Source organism: Carica papaya, chromosome 3, assembly GCF_054855325.1.
Source record: "Carica papaya isolate Zhongbai chromosome 3, ASM5485532v1, whole genome shotgun sequence".
In the NCBI taxonomy this organism is placed as follows: domain Eukaryota; kingdom Viridiplantae; phylum Streptophyta; class Magnoliopsida; order Brassicales; family Caricaceae; genus Carica; species Carica papaya.
In genome coordinates, this window is record NC_142311.1 from 29,381,090 (window position 1) to 29,396,069 (window position 14,980).

The following is a 14,980-nucleotide window of genomic DNA, read 5'->3' on the forward strand; positions in this document are numbered from 1 at the left end:
TAGAGGTGCAGTGTGCACGCACAAGGAAACAAATAACGGGAAGGGGGGAAGGAAGGAGAAGTAGTGTATGTATTTGCAGTGCATAATGAAAAGGGTACGATCATGCCAGCATTAATGCACCGGATCCCATCAAAACTCTGTAGTTAAGTGTGCTTGGGTAAGAGTAGTATTATTATGGGTGACCTCCTGGGAAGTCCTCGTGTTGTACCTAATTTTTTACAGATGGAGCATTCGACGTTTCACGTGATTGAAACTATGGTTCGCTGGTTTATTCGCAAACGTGAGTCAAGAAGTCGGGATATTTTACTTGATATTAGAAGGAGAAATAGAGGTGCAGTATGAACGCACAAGGAAACAAATGACGGGAGGGGGGAGGAAAGGAGAAAGAATGTATGTATTTATAGCGCGGAATGAAAGGGGTGCGATCATACCAGCACTAATGCACCAGATCCCATCAAAACTCCATAGTTTAGTGTGCTTGGGCGAGAGTAATACTAGGATGGGTGATATCCTGGGAAGTCCTCGTGTTGCACCAATTTTTTTACAGATGGGGCATTTGACGTTATGCGCGACTGGAATTATAGTCCGCTGGTTTATTCGCAAATGTGAGTCAAGGTGCTGGGGCATTTTACTTGATATTAAAACCAGAAGTAGAGGTGCAGTGTGGACGCACAAGGAAACAATTGACTGGAGGGGGGAGGGAAGGAGAAGGAGTGTATGTATTTGCAGTGCAGAACAAAATGGGTGCGATAATACCAGCACTAATGCACTGGATCCCATCAGAACTCCGTACTTAAGTGTGCTTAGGCTAGTGTTGTTTTAGGAGTGGTGACCTCCTGGGAAATCCTCGTGTTGCACTTATTTTTTTACAGGTGGGGCATTCGACGTTACGTGTGACTGAAACTATAGTCCATTGATTTATTCGTAAATGTGAGTCAAGGTGCCGAGGCATTTTACTTGATATTAGAACGAGAAGCAGAGGTGCAGTGTGCATGCACAATGAAACAAATGAAGGGAGGGGGGAGGAGAAGGAATGTATCTATTTGCAGCGCATAATGAAATGGGTGCGATCATACTAGCATTAATGCACTAGATCCCATCAGAACTCTGCAGTTAAGTGTTCTTTGGCGAGAGTAGTACAAGGATGGGTGACCTCTTGAGAAGTCCTCGTGTTGCATCAATTTTTTTACAGATGAGACGTTCGACGTTACGCGCGACTGGAATTATAGTCTGTTGATTTATTCACAAATGTGAGTCAAGGTGCCAAGAAATTTTATTTGATATTAGAACGAGAAGCAGAGGTTTAGTGTTCACGCACAAGGAAACAAATGACGGAAGGGGGGATGGAAGGAGAATTAGTGTATGTATTTACAGCGCGGAATGAAACGGGTGCGATAATACCAGCACTAATGCACCGGATCCCATCAGAACTCTTTAGTTATGCGTGCTTGGGCGAGAGTAGTACTAGGATGGGTGACATCTTGGGAAGTTCTCGTGTTGTACCCGTCTTTTTTGTAGACGGAGCGTTAAATATTATGTGTAACCTGAGACACGGTCCACCTGTTCATTCAACGTCGTGAGTCACGGCATTAGAGCATTTTTCTTAATATTTATCGTGCATCCATTTATAGTCCACCACGTGATAAGAGTGTCATTACGAGCATCTTAAATAATAGAACAACCAAAATAGAGGATCGTTCATTTGGGCGTGAATCGAGGCAACGGGGCATTTTTCTTGATATTACAACTAGAAGTAGAGGTGTGGTGTCCACGCAGAGCGAAATAAATGATGGGAGGGGGGAGGAAAAGAGAAGGGGTATATGTATTTGAAGTGCGAAATGGGATGGGTGGGATCATACTACCACTAACGCATCGTATCCCATCATAACTCTGCAGTAAAGTATGTTTGGGTGAGAGTAGTACTAGGATGAGTGACCTCCTGGGAAGTGCTTGTGTTGCACCTGTCTTTTTGAGGACAAGACATTAAACATTACGCGCGACTGGAGCCATAGTCCGCTGGTTCATTTGCCGGCAAAAATCGCCGCGCTGGGGCATTTTGCTTACTTTTTTCTGTGCACTCATTTATAGTCCACCATGTGATAAGAGAGTCATTACGAGCATCTTACATAGTAGAACAACGAAAAAAAAGGTGTGGCGGGTGGTCCTTTAATCTAGGCATGAGTCAAGGCGCCGGGGCATTTTACTTGATATTAGAACTAGAAACAAAGATGCAGTGTGCGCGCACAGACAAAAAAATGATGGGAGAGGGGAGGAAAGGAGAAGGGGTGTATGTATCTGCAATGCGAAATGGAAGGGGTGCGATCATACCAGCACTAATGCACTGGATCCCATTGAACTATGCAGTTAAGTATGCTTGGGCGAGAGTAGTACTAGGATCAGTAACCTCGTGAGAAGTCTTCGTGTGGACACCACACTGTCTTTTTGCAAACAGGGCGTAAAAAAATACACGTGATCAGAGCCACAATCCACTGGCGTGAGTCGCGTCGCCAGAAAATTTTGCTTACTATTTTTTCATGCATTCATTTATAGTCTACCACGTGATAAGAGTGTCATTACGAGCATCTTACATAGTAGAATAAAGAAAAATGAGGTACGGTAGGTGATCCTTTCTTCTTGGCGTGAGTCGAGGCGTCGAAGCATTTCACTTGATATTAGAACTATAAACAGAGGTGCGGTGTGCGTGTACAGTAAAAACAATGACTGGTGGGGGAGGGAAGGAGAAGGAGTATATGTATTTGCAGTGCAGAATGGAAGGGGTGCAATCATACTAGCACTAATACACCGGATCACATCGAACTCTATAGTTAAGCGTGCTTGGGCAAGAGTAGTTCTAATATCAAGCAAAATGCCCCGGTGGCTTGACTCACGCCCAGATGAAATGAATGCACGAAAAATATTAAGCAAAATGCCTAGATGCCGCGACTCACGTTTGCGAATGAACCGAAAAACTGTGGTTTTAGTCGCCAATAATGTTTATTGCCTTGTGTGCAAAAAAATAGGTGTAACAGAAGGACTTTCCAAGAGGTCAACAATCCTAGTACTACTCTCACCAAAGGACACTTAACCGCAGAGTTCTTACGGGATTCGACGCATTAGTGCTAGTCTGATCGCACCTGTCCCATTCTGCGCTACAAATGCATGTGCCCCTTCTCCTTCCCTCCCCCCTCTCATCATTTGTTTCGCTATACGTGCACACCTCCCCTCTGCTTCTAGTTCTAATATCAAAGGAAATACCACGGCGCCTCGACTCATGCCCATATGAACAGATTTCCTGCCGCACTTCTATTTTTGTTGCTCTACTATGTAAGATACTCGTAATAACACTCTTATCACGTGATGAGCTTTAATTGAGTGCACGAAAAATATTAAGCAAAATGCTCTGATGCTGTGACTCACGTTTGCGAATGAACCGACAGACCGTGGTTCTGGTCGCGCGTAACGTTTATTTCCTCGTTTGCACAAAAATAGGTGCAACATGAGGACTTTTTAAGAGGTCAACCATCTTAGTACTACTCTCACCAAGGACACTTAACTGCAAAGTTCTTATGAGATTCGATGCGTTAATGCTGGTATTATCGCACCCGTCTCATTTGTGCTACAAGTGCATGCCTTCTCCTTTCCTCCCCCTCCAGTCATTTGTTTCACTGTGCGCGCACACCTTATGTCTGCTTCTAGTTCTAATATCAAGCGAAATGCCCCGGTGTCTCAACTCATGCCCATACAAACGAATCACCTGCTGCACCTCTATTTTCATTGTTCTATTATGTAAGATACTCGTGATAATATTTTTATCATGTGATGGGCTTTAATAGAATACACAAAAAATATTAAGCAAAATGCCCCAGCGCCGTGACTCATGTTTGCGAATGAACTGGTGGATCGTCACTTCGGTCTTGCGTAACGTTTAACGCCCCCTCTGCAAAAAGAAGGGTGCAACACGAGGGCTTCCCAGGAGGTCACCCATCCTAGTACTACTCTCGCCCAAAAACGCTTAACTGTGGAGTTCTGATGGGATCCAGTGAATTAGTGCTGGTATGATTGCACTCGTTCCATTTTACATTGCAAATAGACATACCTCTTATCTTTCCCTCCCCCCTCCTGTCATTTTTTTCGTTGTGCGCACACCCCGCACCTCTATTTCTAATTCTAATATCAAGCGAAATGCTCCAGCAGCTCGACTCGCGCCCAGATAAATGGACTGTCTGCAGCACCTCATTTTTTTTATTGTACTATCTAAGCTGCTCGTAATGAAACTCTTATCACGTAATGGACTATAAATGAATGCACGAAAAATATGAAACAAAATGCCATGGCGCCAAGACTCACGCCGGCGAATGAACCGATGGACCGCATCTTGGGTCGTGCGTAATGATTAACACTCCATCTGAAAAAAGACGAGTGCAACACGAGGATTCAGTGAGATTCCAAGGACACTTAACTGTAGAGTTCTTATGGGATTCAGTGCATTAGTGCTGGACTAATCGCACTCGTCCCATTCCCCGCTACAAATGCATGTGCCACTTCAGCTTCCCTTCCCCCTCCGATCATTTGTATTACTGTACATGCAGACCTCACCTTTGTTTCTAGTTTTAATATCAAGCAAAATGCCTCAGCCCCTTGACTCACGCCCAGATGAACGGGTCATCCGTCCCATCCCTGTTTTCATTGTTCTACTATGTGAGATACTCGTAATAATACTCTTATCACGTGGTGGGCTATAATTGAATGCATGAATAATATTAAGAAAAATGGTCTGGCGCTGTGACTCCCGTTTACGAATGAATCGGTAGACTGTCGCTCCAGTTCCACGTAATGTTTAACACCTTGTCTGCAAAAAGAAGGGTGCAACACGAGGACTTCCCAAGAGGTCACCCATCCTAGTACTACTCCCGCCTAAGAGGTCACCCATCCTAGTACTACTCCCGCCCAAGAGGTCACCCATCCTAATGCTGGTACGATCAAACATATTCTAATTTGTGCTTTAAATATATCTATCCCTTCTCCTTCCTTCCCCCCTCTTGTCATTTGTTTTGCTGTGCACGCACACTGCACGTTTGTTTCTTGTTCTAATATCAAGTGAAATGCGCCGACGCCTCGACTCATGCCCGTATGAACAGATCGTCTGCCGCACCTCTATTTTCGTTGTTTTATTATGTAAGATATTTGTAATAACACTCTTATTACGTGATGGATTTTAATTGAATACACAAAACAATTTAATCAAAATGCCCCGATGCCGTGACTCATGTTTGCAAATGAACCGGTGAACCGTCGCTCCGTTCCTGCATAACGTCTAACGCCTTGTCTGCAAAAAGAAGGGTGCAACATGAAAACTTCCCGGCAGGTCACCCATCCAAATATTACTCTCGCCCAAACACGATTAATTACAGAGTTCTGATGAAATATGGTGTAGTGCTGGTATGATCACACCCGTTATAATTTGCGCTACAAATACATATACCCCTTCACCTTCCCTTTCCCCTTCCATCATTTGTTTCGCTGTGCGCGCAACTCACCTCTACTTCTAGTTCTAATATCAAGCAAAACGCCACAGTGCCTCGACTCATGCCTATATGAACGGATTGACCGCAGCACCTCGTTTTTCATTGTTCTATTATGTATGATACTCGTAATGATACTGTTATCATGTTTTGGGTTTTAATTGAACGCACAAAAAATATTAAGCAAAATGCCCTGGCGGTGTGACCCTCGTTTGCGAATGAATCGGCGGACCATCACTCCGGTCTCGTGTAACGTTTAACGACCCGTGTTCAAAAAGAAGGGTGCAACACGAGAACTTCCAAAGAGGTCACCCATCTTAGTACTACTCTCGCCCAAGCACGCTTAACTGCGAAGTTCTGATGGAATCGGGTTAACTAGAGCTGGTATGATCGCACCTGTTCTAGTTTGCGCTGCAAAGACATATATCCCTTCTCCTTCCCTCTCCCCTCCCATCATTTGTTTCATTGTGCGTGCGCCTCACCTGTTCTTCTAGGTCTAATATCAAGCGAAATGTCGGTGCCTCGACTCATGCCCATATGAACGGACAGCCCCCTGCACCTCGTTTTTCGTTGTTCTACTATGTAAAATACTCAAAATGATATTCTTATGACGTGATGGGCTTTAATTGAATGCGTAAAAAATATTAAGCAAAATGCCCTAGCGCCGTGACTCACATTTGTGAATGAACCGGCGGACTGTCGCTCCGGTCTCGTGTAACATTTAATGCCCCGGCTGCAAAAACAATGGTGCAACACGAGGACTTCCAAGGAGGTCACCCATCCTAGTGCTACTCTCGCCCAAGCACGCTTGACTGCGGAGTTCTGATGGGATCCGGTGAACTAGTGCTGGTATGATCGCTCCCATTCTAGTTTACGCCGCAAAGACATATACCCCTTCTCATTCCCTCCCTCCTCCCGTCATTTGTTTTACTGTGTGCGCACCTCACCTCTTCTTCTAGTTCTAATATCAAGCGAAATGCCCCGCGCCTCAACTCATGCCCATATGAACGAATCGCGCTGCAGCTCCTTTTTCGTTTTTCTACTATGTAAAATGCTCGCAAGGATAGTCTTATCACGTGGTGTACTATAAATGAATGCATGAAAAATATTAAGTAAAATGGCCTGACACCGTGACTAACGTTTGCGAATGAACCGATGGACCGTGGTTCCGGTCGCGTGTAACGGTTTATTGCCTAATGTGCAAAAAAATAGGTGCAACACGAGGACTTTCTAAGAGGTCAACCATCTTAGTACTACTCTCACCAAAGGACAATTAACTGCAGAGTTCTTATGGAATTTGGTGCATTAGTGCTGGTCTGATCGCACCCGTCCTATTTCCCACTACAAATGCATGTGCCCCTTCTCCTTCCCTCAACCCTTCTGTCATTTGTTTCGTTGTACGCGCACACCTCCCCCCACTTCTTGTTCTAATATCAAGTGAAATGCCCCGGCGCCTCGACTCATGCCCATATGAACGGATTGCCTGCCGCACCTCTGTTTTCGTTGTCCTACTATGTAAGATACTCGCAATAACACTCTTATCACGTGATGGGCACTAATTGAATGCACGAAAAATATTAAGCAAAATGCCCTAGCACCGTGACTCACGTTTGTGAATGAACCTGCGGATCGTTGCTCTGGTCCCACGCAATGTTTGGCCCATTTTCAAAAAAATGGGTGCAATCTCATTCTAATATCAAGTAAAATGCCCCGGCACCTTGACTCACATTTGCGAATAAACCAGTGGACCATAGTTCCAGTCGCGTGTAACGTCAAATGCCCCATTGGTAAAAAAATGGGTGCAACACAAAGACTTCCCAAGAGGTCACCCATCCTAGTACTACTCTCTCCCAAGTACACTTAATTTCGGAGTTCTGATGGGATCCGGTGCATTAGTGCTGGTATGATCACACCTGTTTCGTTCCGCACTGCAAATACATACATTCCTTCTCCTTCCCTCCACCCTTCCCGTCATTTGTTTCCTTGTCCGTGGAAACTACACCATTGCTTCTCGTTCTAATATCAAGTAAAATGCCCCGGCGCCTTGACTTACATCTGCGAATAAACAAGCAGACCATAGTTCCAGTCGTGCGTAACATCGAACGCCCCATCTGCAAAAAAATAGGTACAACATGAGGACTTCCCAAGAGGTCACCCATCCTAGTACTATCGCCTAAAAACACTTAACTGTGGAGTTTTGATGGGATCCAGTGCATTAGTGCTGGTATGATCACACCCGTTTCATTACGCGTTGCAAATACATACACTCCATCTCCTTCCCTCCCCCTCCCGTCATTTGTTTCCTTGTGCGTGCACACTGCACCTCTACTTCTCTTTCTAATATAAAGTAAAATGCTCTGGTGCCTTGACTCACATTTGCGAATAAACCAGCGGACCATAGTTCCAATCGAGTGTAACGTCGAACGGCCCATCTGCAAAAAAATAGGTGCAACACGAGGACTTTCTAAGAGGTCACCCATCTTAGTGCTACTCTCGCCCAAGCACACTTCACTGCGGAGTTCAGATGGAATCCGATGCATTAGTACTGTTATAATCCCACCCATTTCATTCAACACTGCAAATATATACACTCCTTCACCTTCCCTCCCCCCTCCCGTCGCTTGTTTCCTTGTTCGTGCACACTACACCTTTGCTTCTCGTTTTAATATCAAGTAAAATGCCTCGGCGCCTTGACTCATATTTGCGAATAAACTAACGGACCATAATTCCAGTCGCTGGTACGATCGCACACATTTCATTTTGCGTTGCAAATACATACACATCTTCTCCTTCCCTCCCCGCTCCTGTCATTTATTTCCTTGTGCGTGCACACTGCACCTCTCCTTCTCGTTCTAATATCAATTAAAATGCTCCAGCACCTTGACTCACATTTGTGAATAAAATAGCGGACCATAGTTACAGTCACGCATAACGTCGAACGCCCCATCTACAAAAATATGAATGCAACAAGAAGACTTCCTAGGAGGTCACCCATTTTAGTACTACTCTCGCCCAAGCACACTTAACTGCAGAGTTCTGATTAGATCCGGTGCATTAGTGCTGGTATGATCGCACCCGTTTCATTTCGCGCTGCAAATACATACACTCCTTCTCATTCCCTCCCCCTTCCCGTCATTTATTTCCTTGTGCGTGCACACTGCACCTCTGCTTCTCGTTCTAATATCAAGTAAAATTCTCCGGTGCATTAACTCACATTTGTGAATAAACCAGTGGACCATAGTTCCAATCGCGTGTAACGTTTATTGTCTCGTGTGCAAAAACAAAAACAGGTGTAACACAAGGAATTTCCAAGAGGTCAGCCATCTTAGTACTACTCTCACCAGAGGACACTTAACTGCATAGTTCTTATGGGATTTGGTGCATTAGTGCTGGTCTGATCGCACCCGTCCCATTCCGTGCTACAAATGCATGTGCCCCTTCTCCTTCCCTCCCCCCTCCCATCATTTGTTTTGTTGTACGCGCACACTTCACCTCTGCTCTAGCACCTCGACTCATGCCCATATGAATGGATCACCCGCTGCACTTCTATTTTCGTTGTTCTACTATATAAGATACTCGTAATAACACTTTTATCACGTGATGAGCTTTAATTGAATGCACGAAAAATATTAAGCAAAATACTCTAGCGCTGTGACTCATGTTTATGAATGAACTGGTAGACCGTCGCTCTGATCCCGCATAATGGTTAATGCCCCGTCTGCAAAAAGAAGAGTGCAACACGAGGACTTCCCAAGAGGTCACCCATCCTAGCACAACTCTCGCCCAAAAACGCTTAATTGCAGAGTTCTGATGGGATCCGACAAATTAGTGCTAATATGATCGCACCCGTTCTCTTTCGCACTTCAAATAGATATACCCCTTCTCCTTCCCTCACCCCTCTCATCGTTTTTCTCGTTGTGCGTGCACCCTCCACCTCTGCTTCTAATTCTAATATCAAGCAAAATGCCCCAGTGGCTTGACTCACGCCCAAATTAACAAACCGCCTGTCGCACCTCATTTTCGTAGTTCTGCTATGTAAGATCCTCATAATGACACGTGGTGGAATATAAATGAATGCACGAAAAATATTAAGCAAAATGCCTTGACACCACGACTCACGTTTGCGAATGACCCGACAGACTATCGTTTCGGTCGCGTGTAGCATTTAGTTCCTTATGTGCACGAAAACAGGTGCAACACGAGGACTTTCCAAGAGGTCAACTATCTTAGTACTAATCTCACCCAAGGACACTTAACTGCAGAGTTCTTATGGGATTCGGTGCATTAGTGCTGGTATTATCACACCCGTCCAGTTCTGCGCTACAAGTGCATGTGCCCCTTCTCCTTCCTTCCCCCCTCCTATCATTTGTTTCGCTGTGCGTGCACACCTCATCTCTGCTTCTAGTTCTAATATTAAGCGAAATGTCCCGGCACCTCGACTCATGCTCATATGAACAGATTGCCTGCTGCACCACTATTTTCATTGTTCTACTATGTAAGATACTCGTAATAACACTCTTATCCTGTGATGGGCTTTAATTAAATGCAAGAAAAATATTAAGCAAAATGCCCCGGCGCCGTGACTCACGTTTGCGAATGAACTAGCAGACCGCTGCTCCGGTCCCATGTAATGTTTAATGCCCAATCTGAAAAGAGAAGGGTGCAACCTATGGACTTCCCAAGAGATCATCCATCATAGTTCTACTCTCACCCAAAAATGCTTAACTGCAGAGTTCTGATGTGCTTAACTGCAGAGTTCTGATGGACTCCGGTGAATTAGTGCTGGTATGATCGTACTCATTCCATTTCGCGCTGTAAATAGATATACCCCTGTTCTTTTCCTCCCCCCTCCGGTCATTTTTTTCATTGTGTGCACACCCTGCACCTCTACTTCTAATTCTAATATTAAGCAAAATACTCCGGCACCTCGACTCACGCCAAAAATTAATGGACCATCTGTCGCACTTTGTTTTTCATTATTCTACTATGTAAGCTGCTCGTAATGACACTCTTATCACATGGTGGACTATAAATGCATGCAGGAAAAATATTAAGCAAAATGCCATGGTGTCGAGACTTACACAGGCAAATGAACCGGTGGACCGCATCTCTGGTCGTGCATAATATTTAACGCTCCATTTGAAAAAAGATGGGTGCAACACAAGGATTCAGTGGGATTCTAAGGACACTTAACTGTAGAGTTTTTATGGGATTCAGTGCATTAGTACTGGACTGATCGCACCCCTCCCATTCCCTGCTACAAATGCATTTGCCCCTTTGCCTTCCCCCCGATCATTTGTATCACTGTACACGCACACCTAACATTTGTTTCTAGTTTTAATATCAAGAAAAATGCCTTGGCCACACCTAGATGAATGGATCGCCTGCCGCACCTCTCTTTTCATTGTTCAACTATGTAAGATATTCTTGATAACACTCTTATCACAAGGTGGGCTATAATTGAATGCATGAATAATATTTAGCAAAATGCCCTTGTGCCGTGACTCACGTTTGCGAACGAACCGGAAAACTGTCGCTTTGGTCCCGCATAATATTTAACACCCTGTCTGTGAAAAGAATGGTGCAACACGAGGACTTTCCAGGAGGTCACTCATCTTAGTATTACTCCTTCCCAAGCACGCTTAACTGTGGAATTTTGATGGGATCTAGTGAATTAATACTGGTATGATCAAACCTATTCTAATTTGTGCTGCAAATATATATATTTATTCTCCTTTTCACCCCTCTCCCATCATTTATTTCGTTGTGCGTGCACACCGCATGTCTGCTTCTAGTTCTAATATCAAAAGAAATGCACCGGCACCTTGACCCATGCCTATATAAAAAGATCGCCCGCCGCGCCTATGTTTTTGTTGTTCTACTATGTAAGATACTCGAAATAATACTCTTATCACGTGATGGGCTTTAATTAAATACACAAAAAATTTTAAGTAAAATAATTTATCGCCGTGACTCACGTTTATGAATGAACCGGCGAACCGTCGTTCTTGTCCCACATAACGTTTAACATCCCGTCATAAAAAAGAAGGGTGCAACACAACAACTTCCCAAAAAGTTACCCATCCTAGTACGGCTCTTGCCCAAGTACGCTTAACTGCGAAGTTCTTATGGGATCCGGTTAATTAGTATTGGCATGATTGCATTTGTTCTAGTTCGCGCCATAAAAATATATACCCCTCCTCCTTTCCGCCCCCCCTCCCGTCATTTTTTTTGTTGTGCACGCACCTCGCACCTCTGCTTCTAATTCAGATATTAAGGAAAATGCCCCAGCGACATGACTCGCGCCCAGATGAACGGACTGTCCGCCGCACCTCATTTTTTGCTGTTCTACTATGTAAGATGCTCCTAATGACACTCTTATCACGTGATGGGCTTTAATTGAATGCACGAAAAATATTAAGCAAAATGCCCCGGCACCGTGACTAACATTTGTGAATGAATTGGTGGACCGTCTCTCTTGCCCCACATATTGTTTAATGCCTCGTCTGGAAAAAAGAAGGGTGCAACACAAGGACTTCTCAGGAGTCACCCATCCTAGTGCTACTCTGTGCCCCTTCTCCTTCCCTCCCCCCTCCCATCATTTGTTTTGCTGTACGCGCACACCTCACCTCTGTGTCTAGTTCTAATATCAAGCGAAATGCGCTGGCGCCTCGACTAATGCCCGTATGAACGGATCGTCTGCCTCGCCTATGTTTTCGTTGTTCTATTATGTAAGATACTCGTAATAACACTCTTATCACATGATGCATTTTAATTGAATACACAAAAAATTTAAAGCAAAATGTCCCGATGCCGTGACTCACGTTTGCGAATGAATCAGCGAACCATCGCTCCAGTCCTGCATAATGTTTTACGCCCCGTCTGCAAAAATAAGGGTGCAACATAAGTACTTTCAGCTGGTCACTGATCCTAGTACTACTCTCGCCAAAGCACACTTAACTACAGAGTTCTGATAGGATCTAGTGAACTAGTGCTGGTATGATTGCACCCCTTTTTATTTGCGCTGCAAATACATATACCCCTTCTCCTTCTTTCTCCCCTCCCGTCATTTGTTTCGCTACGCGTGCACTTAATCTCTGCTTCTAGTTTTAATATCAAGTAAAATGCCCCGGCGCCTCGACTCATGCCAATATGAACGAATTGCCTGCCGCACCTCGTTTTTCGTTATTTTACTATGTACAATACTCTTATCACGTTATGGGCTTTAATTGAATGCGTAAAAAATATTAAGCAAAATGCCCCGGTGCCATGACTCTCGCTTGCAAATGGACTAGTAGACCATCACTCCGGTCCGCGTAACGTTTAATGCCGCGTCTGCAAAAAGAATGGTATAACATAAAGACTTCCTAGGAGGTCACCAATCCTAGTACTACTCTCACCCAAGCATGCTTAATTACGAAGTTCTAATGGGATCCAGTGAACTAGAGCTAGTATGATCGCACCCGTTCTAGTTTGCGCCGCAAAGACATATACCCCTTCTCCTTCCTTCTCTCCTCCCATCATTTGTTTCACTATGTGCGCACCTAACCTCTGCTTCTAGTTTTAATAACAAGCAAAATGTCTCGGCGCCTCAACTCATGCCCATATGAACAGATCGCCTGCCGCACCTCATTTTTTCTTGTTCTACTATCTATGATACTCGCAATGATACTCTTATCATGTTATGGGTTTTAATTGAATGTGTGAAAAATATTAAGTAAAATGCCTTGACGCCGTGACTCTTATTTGCGAATGAACTGGTGGATTGTTGCTCTGGTCTCGCGTAACGTTTAAGGCCCCGTCTGTAAAAAGAAGGGTGTAACATGGGGACTTCCTAGGAGGTCACCCATCCTAGTACTACTCTTGCCCAACCATGCTTAACTGCGAAGTTCTGATGCGATCCAGTGAATTATAGCTGGTATGATCGCACCCATTCTAGTTTGCGTCGCAAAGACATATAACCCTTCTCTTTTCCTCTCCCCTCCCATCATTTATTTCGCTATGTGCGCACCTCACCTTTGCTTCTAGTTCTAATATCAAACAAAATGTTCGGCGCCTCGACTCATGCCCATATGAACGAACAGCCCGCCGCACCTCGTTTTTCGTTGTTCTATTATGTAAGATACTCAAAATGACACTCTTATCACGAAATGGGCTTTAATTAATTGCGCAAAAAATACTAAGTAAAATGCCAAGGCACCATGACTTACGTTTACGAATGAACTGGCGGACTGTCGCTCCGGTCCTGTGTAACGTTTAATGCCCCATTTACAAAAAGAACGGTGCAACACGAGGACTTCCTAGGAGATCACCCATCTTAGTACTACTCTCACCCAAGCACACTTAACTGCTGAGCTTTGATGGGAACTGGAGAAATAGTTCTAGTATGATCGCACACATTCTAGTTTGCGCTGCAAATACATATTCCCTTCAACTTTCCTCTCCCTTCCCATCATTTGTTTCGCTGTGTGCGAACCTCAGCTCTGTTTCTAGTTCTAATATCAAGTAAAATGCCCCGACACCTTGACTCTTACCCATATGAACGGATCGCCCGCCGCACCTCGTTTTTTATTTTTCTACTATGTAAAATACTCGTAATGATACTCTTATCACATGATAGGCTTTAATTGAATGCGCGAAAAATATTAAACAAAACGCCCTGGCGCCATGACTCATGTTTGTGAATGAACCGGCGGACTATCGCTCTGGTCCCGCGTAACGTTTAACGCTATGTCTGCAAAAAGAATGGTGCAACACAAGGACTTCCTAGGAGATCAACCATCCTAGTGCTACTCTCGTCCAAGCACGCTTAACTGCGGAGTTCTTATAGGATCCAGTGAACTAATGCTATTATGATCGCCCCCATTCTAGTTGCGCTGCAAAGACATATACCCCTTCTTCTTACCTTCCTCCTCCTGTCATTTATTCCGATGTGCGCACCTCACTTCTTCTTCTAGTTCTAATATCTAGCAAAATGCCCCACACCTCAACTCATGCCCATATGAACGGATTGCCTGCTGCACCTCATTTTTTGTTGTTCTACTATCTACGATACTCTTAATGACAGTCTTATCACAAGATGGGCTTTAATTAAATGTGCGAAAAGTATTAAGTAAAATGCTCTGGCGCCATGACTCACGTTTGCGAATGAACCGGCAGACTGTCGCTCCAATCCCACATAATGTTTAATGCCCCGTCTGCAAAAAGAATGGTGAAACACGAGGACTTCCCAGCAGGTCACCAATCGCAACACTACTCTTGCTCGAGTAGGCTTAACTGCCAAGTTCTGATGGGATCTGGTGAACTAGTGCCGGTATGATCATACCCGTTCTAGTTTGCACCGCAAATACATATACCTCTTCTCCTTCCCTCTCCCCCCCTCGTCATTTGATTTGCTGTGCGCGCACCTCACCTCTGCATCTAATTCTAGTATCAAGCGAAATACCCCAGTGCCTCGA

At 44.4% G+C, this 14,980-nt stretch overlaps 9 pseudogenes; 3 read left to right on the top strand and 6 right to left on the bottom strand.

Annotated features, from left to right (window-relative positions):
* The first annotated feature begins 92 nt into the window (after positions 1–92).
* Positions 93–211, top strand: LOC148268291 (5S ribosomal RNA; annotated as a pseudogene).
* An 851-nt stretch (positions 212–1,062) lies between these two features.
* On the top strand, positions 1,063–1,181 carry LOC148268292 (5S ribosomal RNA; annotated as a pseudogene).
* A 206-nt stretch (positions 1,182–1,387) lies between these two features.
* LOC148268293 (5S ribosomal RNA) lies at positions 1,388–1,506 on the top strand (annotated as a pseudogene).
* Positions 1,507–3,948: 2,442 nt separating this feature from the next.
* Positions 3,949–4,067, bottom strand: LOC148268294 (5S ribosomal RNA; annotated as a pseudogene).
* Positions 4,068–5,801: 1,734 nt separating this feature from the next.
* On the bottom strand, positions 5,802–5,920 carry LOC148268295 (5S ribosomal RNA; annotated as a pseudogene).
* A 346-nt stretch (positions 5,921–6,266) lies between these two features.
* Positions 6,267–6,385, bottom strand: LOC148268296 (5S ribosomal RNA; annotated as a pseudogene).
* Positions 6,386–7,318: 933 nt separating this feature from the next.
* On the bottom strand, positions 7,319–7,437 carry LOC148268297 (5S ribosomal RNA; annotated as a pseudogene).
* A 1,043-nt stretch (positions 7,438–8,480) lies between these two features.
* Positions 8,481–8,599, bottom strand: LOC148268298 (5S ribosomal RNA; annotated as a pseudogene).
* A 652-nt stretch (positions 8,600–9,251) lies between these two features.
* Positions 9,252–9,370, bottom strand: LOC148268299 (5S ribosomal RNA; annotated as a pseudogene).
* Positions 9,371–14,980: the final 5,610 nt, after the last annotated feature.